At 43.7% G+C, this 9269-nt stretch overlaps 1 non-coding gene across 1 annotated transcript; it reads right to left on the bottom strand.

Moving 5' to 3' along the window:
• Positions 1-1201: 1201 nt before the first annotated feature.
• On the bottom strand, positions 1202-1307 carry LOC122033144. Its single transcript, XR_006126395.1, has one exon. It is a non-coding gene; the product is annotated as a small nucleolar RNA R71 (small nucleolar RNA).
• Between the last annotated feature and the right edge of the window lie 7962 nt (positions 1308-9269).

Consider the following 9269-nt stretch of genomic DNA (forward strand, 5'->3'; position numbering starts at 1 on the left):
TTGTCAGCCTTGTAGAGGATTACCACTAAATCGTACACCCGAGGGGCTCTAGTGACAGGGGTAACCCATTCACGGACGTCTAGGATAGTTCCTTGAGAGGAAGGCAGATTCTCCCCAAGGGAGCGAGAGACCAGGCTTAGCTCTACTCACTATTCTTAATTTACTAGTTAGAGTTATGCCCTCGAGATTTGCCGAGGTGCCCTAGTGACAGGGGTAAACCGTGACAGGACTTCATAGGACATTACCCTATTCTGGTGTTTAAGAATACCCACTTAGCTTCCAGCAAAAACAGGAATAAGGACCGCGAGAGTAAGACAAACCGAGACACATCAATACTACCACGACGAAACTGACCCCCAAGAACTCCTCATCACCAAGTAATATTTTGACCTTGCGACTCTCGACTCTCTCCCTCGACCTTTCTTTTCCCTTAGCCTGATCAAGACCATTGGTAGTCTAGCTAACCATAAGTGAGTGATTGCTAGTGCTTATAGCCAGTCCCTGTGGGATCGATATTTTTATTACTGACGACAAATCCGTGCACTTGCGGAAGCGTAACAAGTTTTTGGCGTCGTTGCCGGGGACTGCGTCCATAACACTAGCTATTCATATTGGATTAGACTGGGTTTTGTTTTCTTTATTTACTGCATTTTTATTCTTTCCCCTATCATAATTCATTTCATATTGTCATATTCTATATCTTTTCTTTTGCATGCGTAGAGCTAACCTTTCAGGACAGCTGCTACCATTTGATCCAGAGATTGACATGACCTTTCTGAGGAGAAGGAATTTACAGAAAGCTTTCCAAGAAGCAAAAGAACCCTCAGGAATGGCCGATAAACTGCTGAAAGATTATGCGGCACCATATGCACGAGGGGTCCAATCCAGTATCACCCGACCACCCATCGATGCTGAAACTTTGAGATCAAGCCCGCAGTAATCCACATGGTCCAGCGAAATCAATTCGGAGGGGGGCCACACGAAGACCCGAATCATCATCTAGAGCTATTTTATGAAATTTATGGCACAATGAAGGTGAATGAGGTTCCTCCAGAATCGGTGAGACTGCTTCTTTTCGGATTCTCTCTAAAAGACAGGGCCAAGCAGTGGTTGAATTCTCTACCAGCAGATAGCATATCGTCTTGGGAGCAATGTGAGCAGAAATTCTTAGACAAGTTCTACCCCCCAAGCAAGACTGCCCACATGAGGAACCTGATTACTAGTTTCAAGTAGATAGACTCAGAATCCCTATTTAAAGCCTGGGATCGGTTCAAGAGCATGCAGAGACAATGCCCCCATCATGGCCTTGAGAAGTGGCTGGTTCTACACACCTTCTACAATGGAATAAATTATCACACGAAGGTATCATTGGATTCTACAGCAGGGGGAGCATTGATGAACAAAGCCTTGACGAAGTTGAAGAGATAATAGAAAATATGACACTAAACCACCATCAGTGGGCATCTGAAAGATCTAGCGGTGCTTTCTCAGGAAATTAGATGAAGACATCAAGAAAATTCGAGGTGGATGCATTCACACTCATGTCTGCGAAGCTGGATGCCCTGACTAAGAAATTTGAAGCCATGGGTAGCAACACAGCTAACGCAATAGTCTATGCTTGCGACATCTGTGTAAGTGCAGACCACGCTCAAGATACTTGCCCCCTTGGGCCAATGCAGGCACAGATAAATCAGCTTGAGCAGTGCGATGCAATAACAGGCTACAATCAGAGGAAAAATAATCCGTATTCCAACACATACAACCCTGGATGGAGGAACCACCCCAACTTTTCATACCGAAATAATCAGGACCAGGGGCCTGCACATCAGACCTACCAACCTGGACAGCAAACTCATCAACAGCAGCAAGCCACACACCTGTCTTGGATTGAAAAGATGCTTGAGGAAGCTCTCTCAGAGCAAAAGGAGATGAGGAGCGAGATTAAGAAACTGACTCAGAGGTTAGAGAATTCAGAAAAACACTAGAAGATGCAAGACAGCCAGATAGCCCAGATAGCTCAGTCCGTCTCAAGAGCACAGGGTACATTCCCAGGGAAACCAGAATTAAATCTTGTGGAGCATTGCAATCGCATTGAGCTGCGGAGCGTACATACTGTGGGAAACCCTCAAATCATCACTCAGATGGAGCTTGACTTAGAAAAGGAACCCACTCTCCTAATGCCCAATCAAACTCAAAACAGGGATGGAGAAGAGAGCACTAAAAAGATTGGAGAAGCTTGTCAAACTACCCCACAAAATCAGATGATCCCGTTTCCTCAGAAGCTTATAGCATCCTAAAAGGATGAAGAGTTTCACCGGTTTCTAAAGAAGGTTAAAGAGATTTGCATTGAGGTACCACTATTAGATGCGCTGCACCAGATGCCGAAGTTCGCAAAATTTTTAAAGGGGATCTTATCCAACAGAAGGCAAAAAGGTGACTTCGAGACCATAGCATTGATAGATGGCTGCAGTGCTCTTTTTATGGTAGATTCCCCACCAAAACTTTAGGATCCAGGAAGTTTCTCCATACCGTGCAAAATTAGCTCTGAACTCATACCGAGAGCCTTTTGCGATTTGGGAGCTAGTGTCAGCCTACTCCCGTACTCTCTATGCAAAAAGTTGGGACTCTAGAGCATCAAACTAATTACTATGGCACTGCAGTTGGCTGACCATTCATGTAGATATCCAATGGGTATAGTGGAAGACGTGCCAGTAGAAGTGGGGGGTTGTGTCATCCCCACGGACTTCATCATTATGGATATGAAGGAGGACCCCAAAATTCTGATCATCCTTGGAAGACCATTCCTCGCCAAGGCAGGAGCCCTCATTGATGTGAAAAATCACAAGCTATCACTGGAGATCGGTAAAGAAAGAATTGAATTTGATTTGTCCAACCCTTCTAACTACGTCCCCTTTTCCCAGGGAAATCCTAGCAGGACAGATGCACGCGAGGTCGAGGAGCGCACCTTTCAAGAAAGTTCCCCTCCCGCGGACGACAAGAAGTATATATGTCCTGTGCGAGCAAAGCTAAAGGCGCAGACTAGAACACTAACCCTAGGAGGGGAGCCATGCTTCCAATGGTTTAGCCCGCCTGATCGGAACGGGGTCGAGATAAAGACCTAAAACAAGCACTTCTTGGGAGGCAACCCAAGGGTTTTTCCTTTTCATTTTAGTTGATCATTCTGTTATGTGTTTTGTTTCCTTGATAAGTTTAGACAAGTGTTTTATTTTTTTCCTTTTCAGGATGTGCATGGCCTCCATGAGCTAGCCGTGAGCAGTTCATGGGCGTGGAGGCGACGGAGGGGCCAAAATAACGAAAGATGAGTCATCCGGAGCTAAAAGGAGGTGGTTGTGCAACCTTGCACGACCGTACGTAGCCTACAGGGGAGCGAAAGCCACGGGCTGTGCCACTCGGCACGGCCGTGTGGCCCGAGCTGAGAAGAAAAGGGGGCTGGCTGTGCCATCAGGCACGGCCGTGTGGAGAAACCAGAGGCGAAGGAGATCTGGGCCGTGCCACTCAGCACGGCAATGTGCCCACAACCGAGAGGAGAAAGGGGGAGGTCGTGCCATTCGGCACGGCCATGCAGAACCCTGTCTAACTCGTCCTTGTCTATAAGACACGGCCATGCCCTGCCCCGTGCGGCGCCGCCTACCCCCTCCAAGAAACCCTAGCCTCTACCTTCCTCTCTCCCAAAAACCTTCCCCTCCCCAATACACCTCATCTAACCCTAATTTCTCCCTCTAGAGTCCACTTTTCTTTAGATCTACATCTAGATCTAACAGATTCCCAAGCCAAGACTTTGGAAAAGGAAGCTAATCCCCTACTCTTCCTCTCCCCTGCTCCTATCCCCTCACCATATCCCAAATCTTAAAGAGACTTCGTCGAGGAAGTGGTGGATCTGGAGAAGGAGATGCATCGGGAGGTGACAAAGGAAAGGGGAAAGCTTTATCATCAAGAGGCAAAGGGAAGAGGGTAGCACGCGACAAAGGTAACGAGAATACAAGATCAAAAAGCTAGATATGACACCCTTGTCGCTAGGAAAATTGTATGCATGAAATATATGGATCCCACCACTATGGATATGCTAGGAATTAGGGATGATATTGATTGGATGATTAGCTCTTTAGATTGGAATGATATAATGTACTGTCATGCACTGACTTACCCTTGTCTAGTCCTTGAATTTTTGAGTTCGCTTGATGTTAAATATCCATCTGAAGAGGACTTCATAGGGATCATAACTTTTAGGATGATGAACAAAGAAATTTGGTGGACTTTTAATGATTTTAATGATTGTTTTGGTTTACCTAATGAAGGTGCCCGAGGATTTGATAGTGGGATTAAATGGAATGAATTTTGGAGGTTGATAACCGAATCGAATGACCCTTATGAACGCTCTAGAGCCAAGGCATCCCGCATGCAAAACCCGACCTTTAGATACATGCACCGGATGATGAGCAAAACAATCTTTGGTCGAGGAGATAGTGACGCGGTGATTAAAAAGACTGAACTCTATTGTCTTTGGGTAATGTTGAAGAAAATTAATTTTGATTCCGGGTTCCATTTCCTGTAAACCTTAGTAAGGGCAGCTAGGGCGTCTTCGGGGACAATTGTGTTTGGTGGATTGATTACTGTTGACCTCCGTAAGTGTACGGAAATATCGCAAGTAATATAAAAGATTATCGTATCCACAGGGACTGGAATAAGCACTAGAAATGTTTCAACACGAGTTAGCTAAACAGCTAATCAATTGGTTTCCAAAAGCTAAATGTAACTAATGAAAAGTAAACATAGAAATGAAAGATTAACAAACAAGATTATGCACTATGATAAAGGAATATTCTAGGAGTTTTGATTTCTTTGTAAGATTCCTCAATGTAAATGATCTACCAAATCCTATTTCTCAATTGTCCAACATTTATAGAAGGTTGCCGGTTCTCTCTTGCAATAGACAACCGGCCTAGGACTGAAATCTATACCTAAATGTGATCAATTAGATATGAACTTATGTTGTCCTTACATGGGCATGTTCCTATCACGAAGATCCCTCGGATAATCAACACAAAGATCATACTTCTCAACCCATAAGATATAAAGATTAATCCCTAAATCTATCCTACCCTCCTGAATCATCCTATTTGTCCTAAATCTTATCCCTCAAACGTCCTTACACGGGCTTGCACTTTTCGCGTGCTTCCCTCGAAAAATCAAGTGGGAGATAATCTCTACAAGATCCATAGGACATTCAAACAATCAATCTAAAATGAGAATTATGTCCATATCACAACAATTCATTCAAGATTGAATTGATATAAACAAGATAATATCATAGAAACAAGGAAATGACAAATCCACAAGACTTTACATCAATTCATCATACAAATACTCCCTCCATCCTAAAACAAAGAGATCTACTCCATGAATCGAAGAGAGAAATCTGAAAATACAAAGATTACAAGCATTTCTTGATCCCCAATCCAAGAAGAGGAGAGAAAGAAAACGTATCTAAGATGAAGCTTGGTCTTCGGATCCAATCCACGCTCCCGGAGTCAAATCCGTTGAAGATCCTCCTTTAGAATACCCAAAAATCCTCCCAGGATTGGAAGGAAAGACTAAATCTTGCTTTCTCCCAAGAGGGAGAAGACCCCCTTTCAAATCAAGAAGAAGGGCTTATATAGAGGTGAGTTTTGGGCACCACACAGCCCCGTGGCACAGCCGTGTGAGGCTCACACGGACTGTTCCACTCTCTTCTCTGCTGACCTTACACGACCGTGTGAGGTACACAGCCGTATCTTGCCTCTACCAACGCCCCCTTTGCATGGTCGTATAGATCCACACGGCCTGCACTGCCTTCACCTCTGGAAACCTGACATGGCCGTAACTCTCCTGCTGTCTAAAAACCTCACATGGCCATGTAGCGCACACGACCGAGGCTTCTCCTATCTCTAGAAAATTGACATGGTCGTGTGATGTACACGACCCTGCTTCCCTGGGCTTCAAAACATGACACGACCATGTGAGGTTCACACGGCCATACCATCTTTCTTCTCTGGTGTAGCTACATGACCTCTCATCCTTACATGGCTTGGGTAACCCCCTATGGTGGGGCCGTGTAGGGTTCAAGTGTCATGGCTTCCTTCATCGCTTTGCTTGCAGATTTGGTCTCAAACATGCATTTTTCACCAGAATCGACTCCTGCATACAAAAGATGCACAAAAGCAGATCTCCGAACAAAAAGAGTAAATATGCTAAAAAGAAAAGCTGAAAGTACGAAAATGCATAGATCAAGCATGCTCAAAGTATGTGAATGTGCATCAAAACATGCTAATAAGTGTATACAATCTACGCACATCAATTACTCTAATAGCACATAATTTAGGTTGTGAGCTTGATGGACTAGAGGTCATTCATGGCAATGACAAGATTGACATCGATTCTTGTCTTGCAATGAAGATGATTTGTCGGGATGAGAATGAGTTTGCTTTTCCTAGGGCCTTTGGGTTCCCTCTACCCCTTCCTTTTCCCAAGCGCACTTCAGTTCACAATCCTGCAAACTGGGTGATCCCTGATCCAGCCCCCGAGAATGTCCCTCCCATAGTAGAAGAACTCGAGTACCACCAGGAACCCTCGCCATCAAGTTTCCCACAACCTTCCAGACATCCGAAACCTCCTAGGCACTCTTTTGCCTATGGCACGGGACCCTCTAGTTTTGATTTTTCTGACTTCCGTATCTCCTTAGAATCTCTTCACAAGAAGCACAATGCCCAACAACAATTGTTGGAGGGTCGCTTCAAGCTTTCTGACGACCAATTTAGGGAGGTGCGAGATCATCTTCAGTTCACTAGAGACTTCCATAGTCAGGTGACAGGGTTCATACAAGATTATGAGGTGGACCAGGAGAGAATGAGGAACTTTATGGATGATATGGATATCACTCGACAGCAAGTAGACTCTTTGTATCAATATCATCAGCACATAGACCATCTCCCTGGTTTCCCTAGATTTCCCCCGAGGCCACATCAAGGACCTCCTTATCCCCCACCCCCGCCACCATATTGACTTCATCAAGGCGATGAAAAGTTTAAGTCTGGGGGTTGTTGTTGCATAACCTGAGTCTGGTTGAGAGTCTTTCTTTTGTTTTTCATATGTTATTTGCTTTCTTTTATCTGTTTAGTTTAGTTTTATCTATTTGCATTTTATTTGTTTCTGTTTGCGCATTATTTGAGAACATCAACCGTTTACTTCTTTGGCCACTTATCCAATAGCAAAATGTCTAGCATTTTCTTAGTTCATGAATGATCCAGATTGTGTTAGTATGTTTAGTGTATTTCCTTTTTCCATCTTTAGTAGCATGAAATAAGCTAAGTATTGTACGGAGTTCGGTATAAGTTTTTGGCCTAACCTTAAGGACTTACTTTCACTACACTTAAGTACTTAAGCTTGAATGGTAGATATACTTTAGAAATAGTTATGATTCATCCAAATTGTTTAGTACTTGTGTTCCCATGGTGATTCCTTATTTACATTTTGGTTACTGGATAACCTCAGATCATGGAAGCTCATTCGGAAAAATCTAAATCCCAACATATGCATCGCATGTGTAATCAGTGCTACACCTCTATAGCACTAATAATAAAAAAATAAAATAAAATAAAGTATATATATATATATATAAGGGATAAAAAATAGTTGTCGTGAGTGAAAACTAACAAGTCACCCTTTGAGACCGAGTTAGGTTACTGGAGAAATGAATGTTACGTTTCTCTTGATTCCGAGAAGTACCCTTTGATACCTTGTGTAATTTAAGGAAAATGAACCAAGTGTGTGGCAGGTAAGTGCCTATCACCGGGAACATTAGGAACTCAATTGTATGACGACTTAACTAAGACAGAGAATGGAAACTTGAAGAGCTTGAGCTACTTACTTCACCGAGCATAGAGGACTTATGTTTAGGCCATACTTAGGTTACTCCACAGTCATGCTTATTAGTGAAGCTAGATGATAGAGTTAGGCGAATGCACTAAGGATTATGAAACACTATGGGATTTCATGAACATAGTTTGTAGCATTTTGCTTGAGGACAAGCAAAGGTTCAAGTCTGCGGGTGTGATGTGCGCAAATATTATGATCTTCTATACATGTTTTAGCGCACATTCACTTGACTTATGCACATATATTCTTCACATGATCACATCTTTATCTTGTATTCATCACATCTATTGTTTTGTTTGGGTATCTACTCTTTGTCTAGTTTTATGTTGACAGGAAAGGTTTTTGGAGCTTGAACGGAGGGTGTTGATGCACCGGAACCAACCAGACAACGCGGTCGTATGACCCTGCACCGCCGTGTGGCCAAACAGGAGAGGAAGAGCACACGGTCGTGCCACCACTACAGCAATCGGTCAGCACCCGGTCGTGCAACCCTCCACAGTCGTGCCACCCCAGGCAGAGAAGGAGACTTGCACGGCCGTGCACTGCTGTACGGCCGTGCCCCAGGAGACAGAGCCCAAGGGCTACATGGTCGTGCAACCCTGCACGGCCGTGCAACCACGCACCAAACCGGAGAAGGGCATGACCGTGCCGCCTTTACACGGTCATGTCATCGTGACCAAACCCTAAGGCTATATAAGGGTTTTAACCCTTTTTGCCAGGGGGAGGCGAGCCGTCAAGGAGAAGAAGATCTTGGAGCAATTCTACGCCGCTTTGGACCACCGTTTAGTGATCTTCCACCACCACATTGACTCTAGAGGCTGAGAGTTGGATCTGAAGGCCACTCTTCAACACCCGATAAGCATATTCTTTCTTACTTGCTGAGAATTGTATGTTTGTCTATACTATGTTTTCAGATATCTCTCTAGCATTCATGGAGTAGACCCACTTGTTCTGGGATTAGGAAGTAGTGGTGGTACGGATTGATGTAAGACTCGAATTGTGTTTGTACTTGCTGAATGAACCTTCATGCTTTATTTCTATTGTTAATTGATGTAAGACTCAGATTGATGTTACTTGTGGAAGCGTAACACTAGGATACCAAATACCTACATTTGTGTTCCTTTAAGGTATCTAAAAATTCTTTTAACTTGAGTCAAATGTGATTCCTTAGCGCATGTTTGGTATCTAGCACACATACTAACTGCAAATAAAATATCGAGTCGACTTGCAGTTAAGTACAGTAGGCTACCTATGTCACTCTTATAATATTTTAAGTCAACCAGTTTTCCATTTGTGTCATTATCTAGGATTGTGTTCACGGCCATAGGCATTTTTAT

The sequence above is a fragment of the Zingiber officinale genome, chromosome 11A (genome assembly GCF_018446385.1).
Source record: "Zingiber officinale cultivar Zhangliang chromosome 11A, Zo_v1.1, whole genome shotgun sequence".
In the NCBI taxonomy this organism is placed as follows: Eukaryota; Viridiplantae; Streptophyta; class Magnoliopsida; order Zingiberales; family Zingiberaceae; genus Zingiber; species Zingiber officinale.